Raw genomic sequence first — 16,492 nt, 5'->3', positions numbered from 1 at the left:
ATCCCAAGATTCATTGCGCGAACCTTCGAAGGACGCAGCCTACAAAAGTCCTAATGCATTACAGCAATACGACAAGGCTGTCCCATTCCGAAGGCTCCTGCTCTGTGGAGTATGCGCCCGATGAATCCTTCGCATTCCAACATATCCCAAGATTCATTGCGCAGGAGTAAAGTGGGTGTGTCCTGACTAGGCGATAGGAGCGACGGTTCGTGACTCAAGGGTAAGGGCGGGAACAGCTGGTGACGTTTGACAACGCTGTGTGTTCAACCTTTGAAGAATGCAGCTTACAAAGGCTACGCGTTCATAGACCGCGTCCTTCGAAGGATGCAGCCCTTGAATTTGGACACAACCTAGGATGACTATACGTTATATTTATCTCCGACTTATCCTTTTGTAACTTAAAATGTCACATGTCCGGGATTTCGATTTGTTTCATGTTGACATCTGCTTTCTACAGTCAGAATACTTTCTGTGTGCATATTTACGATGTTTTGACGCTTCTCTTTGCGTCCTGCCCCCGGTGTCTTTTTTGCAAAGCAAAATACGGTTACCGTAGCACTGAAGCCTGGAATATATGCAATAAATGTATTAAGCTATATTGTGTATAGATATCCATTAGAAATAGAAAAATGCAACGAAGGTAGCTTTTTATATGTATTAGTGTCTGTTGAGATATTCCAAGTGCGTGCATGTATTTTTTGTATGATTTGGAAATCTAGAGAAAAGTCCTGTAGTAGAGTCTAGTCTTTGTACCATACAAATTTTGTTTTTCAAAAATATGTTTATCAGGAAGCTCTGAAATAGTTGTGCTTAATCAATGCAAATACACACAGTATCAAATAAAGATAACATGCACATCAATATTTGTTGCCTGAAACGGTTTTCAAGAAAACTAATAATTGCTGGGCAAATTTAGTACATTGCTTTAAGAGACATTTAAGTACTATTAATTTAAGTACCTTACAAATAATATGAAACAAAATGACAACTCAAGTAATTCATAGCAGTTTAGTAATCAAATACTATCATACAGAAATATAGTTATGTATAAATAAAATTAATTTATTTTATTTTTGATTCCTCAAATTGAAAAATATTTTAAAATATTACAGCCAAAAGGCCTAGCCAACACACATGAATACATACGTGAAAATAAAATGACAATTACTGTTGTCATAGATAACGTCTTTATATAAAATAGCCAAACTTAATATTATTTTTTGTTATAACTGGCTTTTCCACCAGGCTGATTTTATTCTGATTTTATGTGACCAGATGAGGTGGGTCTTATGTGACCAGTAGATGGTAGACTAGGTCTACATCTAGACATCCAAAGTATGCTTAAAAGACTGAAACACCTTCTAGTGACATGTGTTCGTGATGTGTGGACTGTCTCACCTACAAAGTGACCATCCAGATACTGAAGTGTAAGTAAGTGGAATTGTAATAGTGGAATTTATATTGCCTGATCAGGAATATTATGTCAAACAGACTTACAAATTTATCTGTTTTAAATACACTTGTCTTTGGCTGTCAAAATGTGCTGCACATAATGAATGAATTTTCATTCTGAAAATCATGACGGTATGCAAAATGGGGAACATATAATTAAAAACTATAGTAATGGAGTGCCTTATATTAAGTATTTCTCATAGAAATGTATTTGTACGTATCTTAAACCCTTTTCAACCGTGGTATTGCTTTGTTAAGTTGCTTTGTTATAGGTAAACAAAATCCTCAGAAAGGCAATCAACATTTTTCAGACAGAAGGTATGTATATGTTAATGAAAATCATTTTTAGAGAAAAGCTGTCATGTGTTGAATAACATCATCTTTTTATCTTTTTTTTGTAAAAAAAAATCACCAGATTACTGTTATGCTGTTAGACATTCCATGTGAACGCTAATTTTTACCAATAAGAAGGTTTGAACAGTTTAATAGTCACAGTGCAGTTAATTATGCAATTTTTTGTAATGCTTTTTTAAACAAAACTTTAATATGGTCTTTCCAGAATAGCAAAGTTGTCTTTTACAATTTTAGTAATGTTTGGTTAAAGGCATAATTAGATGAAGAAGATGTGAATCAATCCTTGGCTCGAAAAACATACCAATGAAGATTCGTTTTAAAATAACATTTTAAGTATACTAAATTATATAGTCAATTGCATTTAAGATATGTAGTGATCTGTAACCTGGTATTTGTGTTGTATGTATTGTATGTATGGATTTTTGATGATTTCTGCTTAAGAGTATAGAATGCTCACCATTTCCAAATTTGTGACAATAGTAGGCCTTGTAATGTAGGTTCAGTTCTTCTGGTCTTGCAGGAAGTTGAAAAATCCAATTAATACTTTTTTGGTGTTTTTTTTTTCTATAAGAATTTTTTTGGATAAAATATTATGTCTGTCCAAGCGTAAAACAATATTCTGTTAAGCTTTGTTTCTTTTCCGTATCAAATCAGTGATGATATTTTGAAAGTGAGCATTTGTTCCATTTTCAAAGTGAAGAACAAGTCTTCTATTCACGTTAACCAAATACTAGGTTTCAAAAGTAAAAGCTACAATGAGTGTATAATCAAAGCTAATTTTGTAGTTTTCCAAAATAATATAATTGCTCCAATCATTAATTGAATGAAATGCAGCATGAAATTAATCACAATAAGTGATATCCATACAGGTTTTTCTGCCAAGAAAATCACAAATATGCCTTTCTTAATGTTACCTCTAACCTTTAATGTTATATTATGATTCTTTTACTGGTCAGGTGACTTAGAATTTGTGATCCCCATTTTAATTTTTTCTTTTGTCTGTTTGAAGATGCATTATATAATTTTGGATGGGATTTCATGTTATTTGGAAAAACTAGACAATATAATTTAAGATCTTTCCCAGAACCCTTATCCCAAAATATTGTCATGAAATACAAGCCTAGTACTTCATGTTTTATATACCTGTTTCACCCCAAATTCAGTTATCCATATATAAAAGTGTGAGTTTTCTGCAGTATTCAGTCAATCGAATTTCAATGGGTTTGTTGCACACATATGCAATATTTATGTTATTTTTATGGACTGCCACGCTATCTTACCTTGCCTGTTTTTTACTATTATTTTTAACACAACGGAAACTGTTGGCCACAGGGGGCTGGTATAATAGCCCCTGGTTGGCGGTAAATGGTGTTACGACTCTGCAGAGAGTGAGGAGCAAATTCAATTATCGCGGCAGGGCTTTTCAGTGCATGCTTTGTGTGCAGTCGGAAGTGCCCAGCACCAGGCTCCTGGGGAGGCAAGCTACAATGCTTGTTGTGTAATGACAGTACAAGTTCAGTTCCCTCCCTTTCATCCCCTACATTTGGCATCTTTTTGCAGAGAAGGGTAACTTGAGGAAAGAGGACCATGTCTCTTCTATTTCAGAAGCTGCATCATTGACCAACTACAAAATAGGCATAGCTGTAGTCCAGGATCTGGTGTTTCTCCAGTGTATCTGTGATTTATTTCACAAAGCAAATTTTTCTGTTCCATGTACAGTATACACAATTACACATGCTATGTAATTTGCTGATTCTTTTTTGTAGTATTTTAAGCTTGTTATTTTTTAGATGTGTAAAGGTTTTAATTCTTCCCAAGAACAATTAATAATATTCTAATGCATCCTTCCTTCAATGTTACTAAATAAAGCAATTACCCAGAGTATTATATTTAATGTGTTTCAGTTAACTTGACTTTAATGAACTGACAGGTTACATGCAAAAACTGGTCAGTATTAACCAATGGATTTTACCACTGCAGCCACTCTAACCATTTTTTTTTAAAAGCATGAACTGAATCTGTTACACTTTTACTGTGTGGATGTGTGTGAAGATCAGGGGTGTGGGGGAATGAGAGAGTGCAGGGGTTAGTATACACCAGATTTTGCTCAATACCCCAGCCCCCCTTAAACCCTCCACCAGAGTGGATTGTCCTTGAACGGGTCTCCCTGGTCAGGGATAATCAGTAGTGACAGGACAGAGAATAGTTCTGGCAGCCATGGTAATTGTTACAGAGAAGGGACTGTCACTCCGGCCACCCCCCAGAGAAGGATATTCAAAAAGAATAGGCCCAAGAGATGAGCTGGTACACCTCGGGGCTTTTGTGCTGGTTCAGCTAGGCAAGGCTGGAGCAAGCTATAGGGCAGGAGCGGACCTCATTGTTTTGTGTGTATCTGTGCCTCTCTAAAGAAGTAAACGGGTCCCATTGGAATGTTCAGTTGCTTTTTTAATATTAGAACTGTTGCAATCTTCAGCATATAATTCCTTTCACATTACCCGAACACTGTGCATGTGGTCCTTGGATTCGGACACAGTAGGAGTAATGCAACCTTTTTCGAATTTAATTATTGTCGTGTCACTGGAGCATTACATTCCTTTCCTCCAAATAAGTGCTGTCTCACTCCAATTGAGCTGGTTAAATGTGAAAGCCATTGAATAGAAGAATCTCAATGGGACAAAATAAAGTATTGCAATAGTTCAGGAGTGCGGTTGGGAGAAAAGCACTCAATGTGTTAACATTCTCAAGAAGAAATGCATTAAGTTAGGTTTTTGGATAAATAAGAATCTTCCGCTAATTAATGATTTCATAGTTCTTTTAACTCTGTTTTTGAGAAGGGAGGGCAGGATGAACACACACGCAACCATGTACACATACACACGTACACTCGCGTACATACACACACAGTTGCTTCTCACTTGTCCGGCATTAGCCCAAGAAAAGCAGTCTATTGTTTGCTAGTGAAAGGCTCTTGTTTCAGCTTTGTAACTAAATCAAGAGCTCCTTCTACACAATGAGAACTGCACTGCTTCACTCCCCAGATTGTGTCCATTCGAGTGTCAGTGAGGTATTAACCCTGTTCCCCCATTGTTAGGCAAGCGCTGCTGCACCCTGCCCACTCTTCTGTTCCTTTCTGTTCTAACTACTGTCTCACAACTATTCTTTAAGCTTGAGAACCAGTTTTGCTTTTTGTCTTTAAAAAGGTATTGACCATAGCAATAGTGTTAACCTGAGTTGTTTAAACTTGCTGTTTCAGATGTGAGCGGGCCTAACTCATAAATACAGTATTTTGTATCTTTATGTTTGTTTGTTGAAAATATTCATAACTGAGGCTTAAAATTCTTTTGATTGTTCCTTTTGCTTTTTGTTTTCCTCACATTTAAAGTCTTAACAGAGGATCGTACTTTACCTGCTGGCATCAACAGTGTAACAAATCACATAACTGCTTAATAAATCTTTAAATTACTGAAAACATCAAATCACTGCGTTGATCTTGCGGCTTTTTGACCGAGTATGATAATATAAAACTTTTCTTTAATTTTACTTAGCATGATTACTTGATATAAGTAAATGAATTTGAAGTTATATTTGTTTTATGGTTAGGGATTTCAAAAGTTAGAAGAGAGTGAGTACAGGAGTTTGTTAACTCAGTGACACTGAAGAGCTGTCCTCTGGGTAGCAATCTGGTTTTATTTCTGCCTGCTGTGAGAAAAATCTCTTTTGTTCCAAGCATTGAATGCAACTTGCACTTCTTTGCTATTCTTCCTCTCTCACTCTCACTCTCTCCCACCCCCTCTCCCCTCTTCTGTATGATGTCATTGTGTTTGGGGTTCAGCCAGCTAACCCACTTTACAGCAGGAGCATTAGCAAGCTTCTGCATTACTGACAACCAGATACGGACCCAATTCAGTCACTATACCAAAAAGAAGATAGAGATGTATGCTATTAGTTTTTTTAAGAGGCACAACTGGCAAAGCATCTGAATTGAATTCATCAGTTTAAAAGTTTTAGTTTGAAATAGGGTTTATTTCCAGTGTATGCAGAAGTGCAGGTTGTGGTTTTTATGCTAAACTTTGTTTTAAAGTATATTACTTGTCCAACAATAGCTATCAATGAGCATATGAAAAGCCTTGATGCAGACATCTAGACCTACCTTGAAAGGATAAAATTGTAATAAAAAACAGCTTTATTTCTGGATTCTCATAATATCTTAGCAACATTAGTTCAGCAATTTATGAGCCCTGCAAGGGTTTTGGATTTATAGTTAACATGTTTTACATAGCTTGCCATTAACTACAAATAAGAACAGTAACTGAGAAGTTGAGTTGTCCTTTAGGTTTGTAGTTATGTGTGTGCATGGGGGAGGAGTAAGCGAGGATTTTATTAAGTTGCTTGATATAAGCTATCTGTGGCTAATACATGTTCCTCTTAGCTGGATATTTAGGCTACGTGCAGTTGGGGGATAATTCAGCTCCCACACTATGAATGTTCCCATCTTTTTCTAGTTTTTCCTTGTGAGATATGAGGGATTGTGCTCATTGCAATGATTTTTGCCAGCTTGGGATAAATAACCCCTTCACAATAATTTGGTTCCTTTATTTGGCTATTGCACTCGTGTAATCAGTGAGGGTTTATTGAGATGGTGCCTTTCTGCAGCTGCAGTCTAGGTCAGGGTCACTCACACATAATAAAAAAATCCCCTAAGGACCAGAATTCAAACGTAGTGCCACTAAAGTGTTGACGTCAAAATGCTACTAATGAGTATGGAGTTCGGTGTTTATTCCAATAATTTCAGTTATTTCAGTTTTTCCTGAAATTTTAAACATTGACATTTTTAAGGTAATATTTTCATATTAGGTTTCCAAGATAAAGCTTACACGTGGTGCAGGCGGTAAATCCTTTAAATCCAATTATACTTGCTTGTACATTTTAATATTTAATGCTTGTTTAATGTAGATTTTGACATGTGTAAAGGTATTTTGTTGACTACATTTGTTCATTTTTTTCTGAAGTTCGTATAACCTGTGCTGAGCGTCATGCAACAGTTAATTTTTATTTTATAATAGTTAAAATATTTCTATGATATGTTCTAAGTTTTAAAACTGGTTTGCTCTAGCAAACTACATTTATTAATAGCCACAGTAGTACTACTAAACTACAGGTAGGTAACTGAGCATGTATTGATAGATTAAAAATATTATAAATATTGACAATTTCATATGTTTTGTTAATAATACATTTGTTACATGCAATGTTTAAATAAAAAATATAGAATGATACTGAAAGTAGTACTGCATTTACTCAAGAAAAAGTTGTGGTTTGTTTTTAACATGACCCAACCTCCTAGTACAGTAGATGTTTCTTAAAAATTATGTAATTACAATTTTGAGCATTTGAATTTCTTCGTTCTACACGGTTAGGGTCTCCCCCAGGCTTCTTTTCCACCCTTTTCAAATCCAAATCTCATTTCCTCGTGGGCTTCATTATGGCATGTCCCTCATTACCACACCTTGCAATACTGCTGTCCCAGAGAGGAGGCTGCCTAATGAGGGGGCCCTGGGGACGAGGAGGGACCTGGGCCACTGACCTGCCCGTGAATCTGACAGCTTCTGGGGATGGCAGCTTGTACTGATGTGATTGTTTAAATGACTAATTAAGAAACCATTATTGGTAGAGCTTTCTTGCAGCTGGTGGTTAGGAATGAGGAGGAGGGTATATGGGAGAGGAGACAGCAATGTAGGTTTTTTCAACATAGGCTATTTACATACATATATATACACACACAGATATATATATTCATGTGTGTGTGTGTGTGTGTGTATATATATATATATAGAGAGAGAGAGTATTATTTTTCCCTATCATCCAAATAATGCATTAGTCTTACGTCTGAACATTGACCGTATTGGTATTAATGTTATAGGTTTTTTTGCCATTTTTTGTGCCACTGTGTTATGAAAAAGAACTTAGCCATGTATTTGCCACTATAAGGGTCCTAATGGAACAATGCCTCATCACTGGTGAAAAATGCTATTTAATGACATGTACCAAGCAAGGTCCTGGGCTTCTCAAAGCCTGGAACACAACCAGAGAAGTTAAACACCGGCTGTCAAGATTATTCACTCCACTACACATTTCTTGTGTTGTCTAACTTTATCTTTAATGATTTTTTTTTACAATTCTGACTTATTTTCAAGGGAAGTATTACTGTTCCTGTTTTCTGTGATGGTCCATCTAGTTAAGGGTTTACGCTCAATTGTGAATGAAGCACCTCTTACAACTTTAAAGGCTTAATAGTTCCCATAAGCAAAATTAGAGTTTATCATACTAGCAGTATCCTGTATATATTTTTTAAGCATCATTGAACTTGTAGCAGTAACATACTTTTTTAGTGGTAATAGTTTTTAATGGTAATATTTTTCCATAGTAAATCGGCAGTTGTTTAGACAGTTAAGATATGTGCAGTGTGGTATACTTAAGACCATTAGGCAGGAAAAATGTTTTCTCATTCTGTTATTTACAATGTCAGCTAGAAAAATAAGATGCATAGTTTCTATCTGTCACTAATATGTAGGATAGGTGCAGTAATCATTTATGTTGCAGTAATGTTTTTCAGATAGATTTTAGCTGTTGTTATTTTTATTTTAGGACCAAAGCTCTTACTACTCATGCTTAAAAAGATTTGACTAAGGCTGTTCAGCATATTGAAGCTGTTGCAGAGTAGCATACCTGGCAGTATGAAGAGAAAATGGCATATATGGGACCTCACCTGGGTGATCCAACTTTTTGTTACAACTGTGTGATAAGAGAAGGAAAGATTGCCTGTGAAAGAGTGATTTTTTTTTGAGGATCTTTGGTTGAGGGGGTTTTGGAGACCAGTTGGGGGGGTAATTCACTATTTTTAAATGCCTGTGACACATTTTGAATGAGGAGGAGTGTTGCTGGGGGCCAGAGGTGGAGTTGATGAATGTGTAGATACTGGCATTTTGATAGGGGTAATTTTGCTCTGACGGGGCCCAGGCGATCCCATGAATCAAAATGTGTCAGCCAGGCGTTAAAGATGGAGGGCCGCTCATTGTGGGTTTGACACCCACGTGAGGGGCTGGGGCTGCTGGGGGTCAAGTGTGACACATCATTATAACAATGTTGATTTAGTGGAGCTGCAAGGCAGCAGACCTCCTCCCTTAGGGGCATGGGGGTGGGGGTGTATAGGAGCTGGAGAATGAAGCAGGGGGCCTGCTCTTTATTGGAAGGGCAATCATCCAGGAGCTTGCAATCCAATCCTATTAAACTTGAAAATCTTAATCATATCCCGTCTTCATTTCTCCAGAATATGCAATACATGGTAAAACAACTTAGGGATAATTTTAATGCCGGTAATGCGTAAAATGAGTTGCATTCAGGGTTCATTTTTTTCTGTCAGAATTTGTGACCTTTAACCTTTGATCTTTAAGGTTGAATTTGTTCTCTGTAATGGCAAGATTAGTTTTGACAATCTGCAGTTGTGCTTTCAGGTCAATTGAAAACTGATTTTCCCAATTGAAATCACAGACTAGCTGTGTAGTGGTTTGAAAAGTGGGGGTAGATTAGGGTTTTTGTGTTTTTTTAGTAAAGGTTTTACTAATTGAAGTAATTTCTCTGCTTTACCTTGAACTGATTTGTAATGCATAAAATTAATTTCTTTCTGTCATCAGTATGTTTTTGTCTAATGTCTAATTTAATGTCACTTCCAACCCACATATTCTTTCAGTATTATATTGGCACTTATCACTCATTTAACAAATTAAAATGCATAAAAATGCCTTCTCACTGTAAGATACCCATAGAACTGCACAATTAACTTGAATGAAATGCGCAAGCATTTTATTATTTTACTTTTCCATCTTGTCACAACTGTTGGACTCAGTATTAGTATTTATTAATTTGGTGCTCATTCATCTCAGTCAAACCAGCTCTGGGGTTACATTCCTGGCCTATGGTCTGTGTTTTGGTATGTTTTAATGTTCTTTCAGTCTTTCCCTGTTCCACAGTATTTCTTTTGGTTGCCTTCTACTACTCCAGCAGAAGTTTTCAGGTTTTTTTCCTTAATTGCCTGATTGTATGAGCTACTGCCCTGAGATGGACTGGCGTTCTGTCCAGGTTAGACCCTGATTCATGCCCTGTGTATCTGTGGCTTAAGATTGATGTGACTAATTGTATAAGAGGTTACTCTGTGAAGAGCTAATAATCTTAAGAATTGTAAAATGTTGATCACAAACTCGAAATATATATATTATATTATTTATTTATATTATTATTCATGACATGGACCATTTGTATTCCAAGGACCAAAAAAGACTTTGGTTTGCTGATTGTCTTTTACATTTGACCTTTCTTAGTTATCTATCTCACACTTTGACTAGATTATAACTATGATTTTTCCTAATAATTTTAATAATCCTCTAATACTGGTTTTCCACAGGTGGCGAACTGGAATTGTTTGAGCTGGTTGACCATTGTTAATGAGAAAACAAGACTGAAAATTATAACCAAATTCAAGATGCTATGACAGTTAAATAAACAATATTGAATGCACCATATAATTACATAATTGATTCAAACAGTTTGCATAATTCAAAAATCAAAATATATCCTGTCTTAGTCCTGTCTTTCAATGAGGAATAAATGTATCAGTAAATTTTTATGAATAGGAAACATTATCCATCAATATGGATTCAGGGCCCGCATTTATTCATTTCATTCCGGTAACACTTCCAAATCATTGCAACACTCAACATCTTTATTCTCCAGTGACTTTTTTGTGTTATCATCTTCAATGTCAGGAAGTGCTTCCCTCTGCATTTTATAAATTTCAGAATTTGTTTGAAATTAACTGACACATTGTACATTTAAATCAATATTCTGTGTTGTTCTACTAACATGATACTGATGATATACAGTAACATTTGCGTGTTTCAAAGGATCATACAAATCTTTATCTCAAGTTCTGATAACCAAAGTCAAGTGAAGATGATTTAAATGCTTTTTAACATGTGCCTGACAAATTTGAGTTATTCATAAAATTAATTATAGATTTTAATGTATGTTCTTCATTTGGACAGTGAAACTGAGTGAAACTGCCAAGAAAACCATTTAAAAAATAATCATAGTGCAAGTTCCATACTCTCTGACTTGTGTTTTTCAAGACAAGCTTTCTCCTTTTATCCCACTAATGTACCCATTTATTGGAAAAGGCCTGAGCCACCTGGACCCATTCAGTCCCTGTTGTGGCTATACTGCCCTTTGTATTGTGTTACACTGCTTATTATCCCAGAAGGCACTGTCTCTTATATTTTGTCACATGCTTTTGCCAGAACCTAAATCACTTTCTTCTAAAAAATTTTAATTTGAGTGGGGCGTTACTGATGAATTCCCCTGATGCATCTGAACAGTGTCCTACGTCTGTCCCACTGTCCATAGCTAATAAAGACTATTAATGGTCCCTTTTGTATTACTTCTTGCAACTATAATGTAAATCGCAGGAAAGCATTGAGCCAAATTATTTTGTTAGCATCCAATGAACATGTGAATTGCTGTCTTTCATTGCCTTGCATATATATATCCAACATAATAGGTGCCAGATTATTCAATGCCTTTCACGCCAACAATTCCATACATACATAATTTTTTGGATGCTTAAGCTTGTGATTCCAAATTCAAATTAATCTGATATTAAACCCCTCATGTTCTAGGATTCATGTCTTCTTTCTTATGCCTGCTTGCTTTTTAACGCTAAAGAAGAAGAGATGGCTTTACTTGGTACCAAATAAAATTAATTAGAAATGTCTAACAGGATATACGCTTCCTCATTTTCCAGGGAAAACAGTGGTCATTCTTTCAGCTAACACGCTCTTTGTGATGTTTTTTTTTCCTGATAATTATATTTATTTTATATTCTGCTTGAAAATAAATCTTTATTTAAATGTACATTTTAAAAAGTTTTATCAGTATGCTGAAACACCATTGATTTAGCTGTTAATCAATATTACAATACCAATTCACAGATCTGTCATTAGTTTTAAATAACTGTTATTAATTCAAACTGTTCCAAAATGGCTTTATGAATAGGGGCCTATAAGATTAACTCCGGCTTTCAGTGAGGCCCTAGATTTGATGGAATATTTTTCTAGGGAAATGAAAACATGATAGAAAAACAACTGAAGGCAGAAAAACGAACTCGGTGATCTCCAGGGATTGCCGGCCTGACATTCAGAATCAGATTGGCCAGCACTGTATCAACACTGGCACCAGCTCAGTGCAAGACATGGGGATGGTCCCTGCTGTTCTTTGACAATTTGCCATGTGAACTATGGAGGCCCACAGTGCTTTTCAGTCACTGCATGGCTTAAGAAAGGCAGCCTTTTACTTGCTATGCTATAAAACTGCATCTGTGTCCAAAACTCTGCCTTTCTGTATCTTTTGCATTTGGAAAAATAAAGCTTTGGTGGTTCCGCCATGTTATTCCTAGAAGTTATTCAGACTTAGGTGCCGAAAGCAGGTCCTCCCGTTGTATATTGTGACTTTACTTTCTTCCTTTTTTTCCTTGCTAACATGACTTTATTACATGTTTTTGTCTACCTGTTGTCTTTTATGTAATCAAATGTTCAGATGTTTTTAGTAGCTCTGTGTGCTTCAATGTTTATGTTTTTGATTTGGTTGATTTCATTATGTATTTTACTACTAGCTTGCTGCTAAACTCAAGGCTGCTATAAATAGCGACAAGAATATAGGCACAAATTAAAAAGAAGAAAAGCAAGAAACTGAAAACTAAACAGATGAAATATTAACAGTTACAGTTTGTATGGTGTCCATATTTCTGACCCCAGCACTTAGAAGGTGGGTGCTGAGGATGAAGTCAGGAGGGTCATGTTATTGGAAGTGTGACCAGTGACCTGGAATCTGTCAGTTTGTTCATGTTGCCAATCTCCTGCCAGAACTCAGTGTGGTGGGGAACAGCTCGTGTCCTCAAGTAAACTTTGTTGTCTGTCCAGTGCATAGCTTTGTCCCTTTCATGCAGCAGTATTATTCAGTTGGAGGTGAGCTTGGAAGGTTGAAGTTGTGCTTCTTCCTTTAATGATGTCTGGAAGTTGTGCTCAGAGTGTGTTGTCTAAGAAATTAACATTTAATGTTTTATTGTCCTTTGTGAGTATGTTGATAATAATAAAATGTCAAGAAGGGGAAAATGTAACAGTTACACATATTTCTGCATTCTTTTTTTACTATGTGATATTTTATTTGACCTATTATGACTTATTAGTCGAAAGACTGATAATTATAGGTCAAAACTAGGCGAGATTAGCCTGAGAGAATTTGATGTAAAACAGATATAAGTGAAAAGGCAAATGCTTATTTTTGAAGAAATAAAAGGGTGATTAGTGGGACAATGGATCAAGGTTGAGGAAGTTTCATGAAGCTTTATTTGAAAACTGAATTTAAGGCAAGAGCAAAAACTGCTCTGTTTTTGTAAGCTTTTTGTGTGAAGGTACTGCTGTTAGACCTTCAGTGTACTGTCGTCCCACTCGGGGTAACCCTTGGCTCACGGCCTGTCCTTCAAATAGACTTCAGGCTCACTATGACTGGGTAGGCAGTATGGAAAAAGAATGAATGAATGAGCAAATCACAGTCATATGGTATTAAATGTTTTAGACATTTTTTCATATTTCATATTTTTCAAATTTATATATTTTTCTGGTTAGGTTATAGGCAAATGAGGAAAACCTGACGGATTAAAAATTTCTGAAATACACAATTTTCACCCTTTTATATAATTAAAAAAGTAGATACAATAGAAACTTATCATGGTGGAATAATAAAAGTAAGATTATTAAAATTGCAAATCCTCATGTGTTCGTCTAATAGATTGGAATGTCCAGATTTCTGAATGGAATATATTTAAATCCTTTGTATAAAACATTTTTATAGTATGCGTTGGACTTCCCAATGACTATAAACTGTTAAGTTTACATATGGTAATGTAACACCTTACCATAACACCTCCATAGAACAATGTTTATTAGAGCATATAGAGAATTACCTGAACTATAATATTGTTACCTTAGACATACTACCCCAGCTGTTTCATTATTTAAAAACAAAACATAATTGTATTTAACATAACATTATTTTCATTGAGTTACAGTGAAGCTTACATTCCCAACAGTGCAGTGAGTGTAGCATCAAAATTGTTTAAGCAATACAGTACAAAATATTGAAGGAACCTATATTTGAAAACCAATAGAAATCTTTTGAGGTCAACTATGGTTCTGAAACACAGTTTACCAACCAAATTTGAAAAGAAGTTAACTTTAGTAACCAAATTTATTTTTAACTAAATAGAATGTTTACAGCAAGAAGGAATCCATGAAAAACAAATTACACTTTACAATACTTTAAACCTTTACAATACTAGGTTCTGTTAGCTAAATATAATACATAAATGGCTAGTTAAGTAAGGTGTGGCATAAGCATATTTTAAGTGTATGAATAAGAGATTTTGGCCCATAAGAGATTTGATGTCCTTTGTTTATCATTTTGCAGAAAAAATTGACATGGTAAAATAAATCACCATATTCTGTTACCTATCCAGACAGGAACAGTACAGCGAACCTAGAAATGGAAGAGATTTATGTGGCACTCCAGTAGAGAATGACCCTTCAGTGATCCATAGTACAAGTAGAAGACAGAGAAAGAAGCTGTGATGTCAGATGTGATGTAGGGATGGAATGGTATGAAAATTTAATATCACGATTATGGTGATCAAAATATTCATGGTAATCAGTATTATCACAGTATTGTTAAAATGTGCTGAAAATGTTCAACAAGTACTGACATACAAAGAATTTCAAGTTTTATAATGAATTCCACAAATAAAAACAGCAGCAATATGCACTTTTTGTTGGCATAAACATTGATAATAACAAAGGCAATACTTCATGTAAACATATGAAAGCATATCAAATGCTTAATATTAAATATTAAAAAATCTCTGGAGCACTGTCACTGGCTTCAACCATGTGTCACTGACACTAAACAAACCCAGATTACATGTTGCACCTGCGTACCTGTGTTTGGGAGACTACTGCTCACTTTGGATGATGCTGGACACTGAGCATGAGTTTTTCAAAGCGCAGTAATCAGTCATAGTTTTAATGATAATTCAAATGTGAAACATTAATCAGTAATTTTATCGTCAAACCAGTATCCGTTTCATCCCTAGTCACAAGTAAAGAGTCAGTTATAGATTAGTGCTATTCACAATTATCACAAAGCAAATCTCCTAAATCTTACATTGTTTGGTCAGCATTTTTTAATATTATTATTATGGCATTTACTAGTTTTATTTTATGCCCCCAAAAACTTAAATGTATTAATTTGTAATGCATTTAAAAAGAAGGACAATTTGGTCTCCAATGTAGTGTTCTGAAAGTCTCATAAAGATCCTACATAAAACAAAGAATACAGTGATGCATTGTGGGTATCGTAGGTATTTTTTGTCTTTCACCCACCCTAACAGATGGTTTAGCATATAAATATGAAATCATTTTAATGTATGTTTATTCACTTCTAAGAAAGGTTATCTCAACAATTTTGTTGTTTTCCTAGATTTGCGCAAGGATGCCAAACCTTCCATGAGCTTCTGAGAAAACAGGGCAGTGACGTTATCATCTGCTTTCTAGTGCGGGCAAGTTTGAGGCAGTCGGTGATGTCTGGCGTGTTTTAGCATCAAGCTGCTAACCAAGTATACATAGTTCATAGAAACATATTGGTAATTGTAGCAGAAAAAACATCTTCCACGGAGTTTGACTTTGAAACAGGTTTAAAATGATAAATTCCCTTGTTTTACTATCTTGGATATTATTCTTCATAAAAAAAGTATGGATGGGGAGAATGCCTGCAGATAGTATCAGAAGTATTTAATGATAGATTGGCATAAAACATTTGTGTTTTATTTATACATGTATTTATTTGAGACTGGGTGCAAAACAGGTGAGTGAGCTACTACACTGTATGTGTACATCCACTCATCCATCCATCCATCCAACCTCCAATCGCGAGGGGCTAGGAGCCTATTCCAGGCGGCTTAGGGCCCGCAGCAGGGGTGCACCCAGGATGAAAGTCCATTGCAGGGCACATACACACACAGCGACCCACACAGTCACTCACTACAGGCAACTTAGAGACATGTCTGTGTTCATTTGGCTGTTGTGGGGCCACAAGGTTTTTTTTTTCTCATTTATGTCATAGTTGGCATCAGGCTTCTCTAAGCTGTGGTGGGTGGTCTTAGTTCATTTGCATTAGTAAAGAGCTCTGTCTCCAGACTCATTTGTCTTCCATTGATTCGCTAAATTAGGTTGATGAGAGGCCCTCCTATCAGGTGGCACATTAATTGGGTCATGCTACATCCCATACGTGATACAAACAATGGGTGCTTAGCACGAAACCTTTCAGCTCAGGCCTGAAACTCTCTTCCACCAATTAGCCTCCGGAATAAATCTGTTTCCTGTCCCCTACTCCAAACCTCTGGATGCCACTACCCACTGGCTGTGATTGGCTAACTTCACTCAAAAAGAGTGTTGGGAGATACCAGTTTTTGCCTTCTGGGAGACAAAAAAATAACTGTGAAAAAGAAAACAGCACCATACTTTTTTTA

General features: G+C 35.8%; 1 long non-coding RNA gene across 1 annotated transcript; it reads left to right on the top strand.

Annotated features, from left to right (window-relative positions):
• The first annotated feature begins 208 nt into the window (after positions 1 to 208).
• LOC111854727 (uncharacterized) lies at positions 209 to 16,491 on the top strand. Its single transcript, XR_002840751.2, has 3 exons — positions 209 to 220; positions 14,429 to 14,567; positions 15,445 to 16,491. It is a non-coding gene; the product is annotated as an uncharacterized lncRNA (long non-coding RNA).
• The last annotated feature ends 1 nt before the right edge of the window (position 16,492 follows it).

This window comes from Paramormyrops kingsleyae, chromosome 8 (genome assembly GCF_048594095.1).
Source record: "Paramormyrops kingsleyae isolate MSU_618 chromosome 8, PKINGS_0.4, whole genome shotgun sequence".
Taxonomy (NCBI): domain Eukaryota; kingdom Metazoa; phylum Chordata; class Actinopteri; order Osteoglossiformes; family Mormyridae; genus Paramormyrops; species Paramormyrops kingsleyae.
The sequence above is the reverse complement of the archived record's forward strand: the minus strand, read 5'-3'. Positions and strand labels throughout refer to the sequence as shown.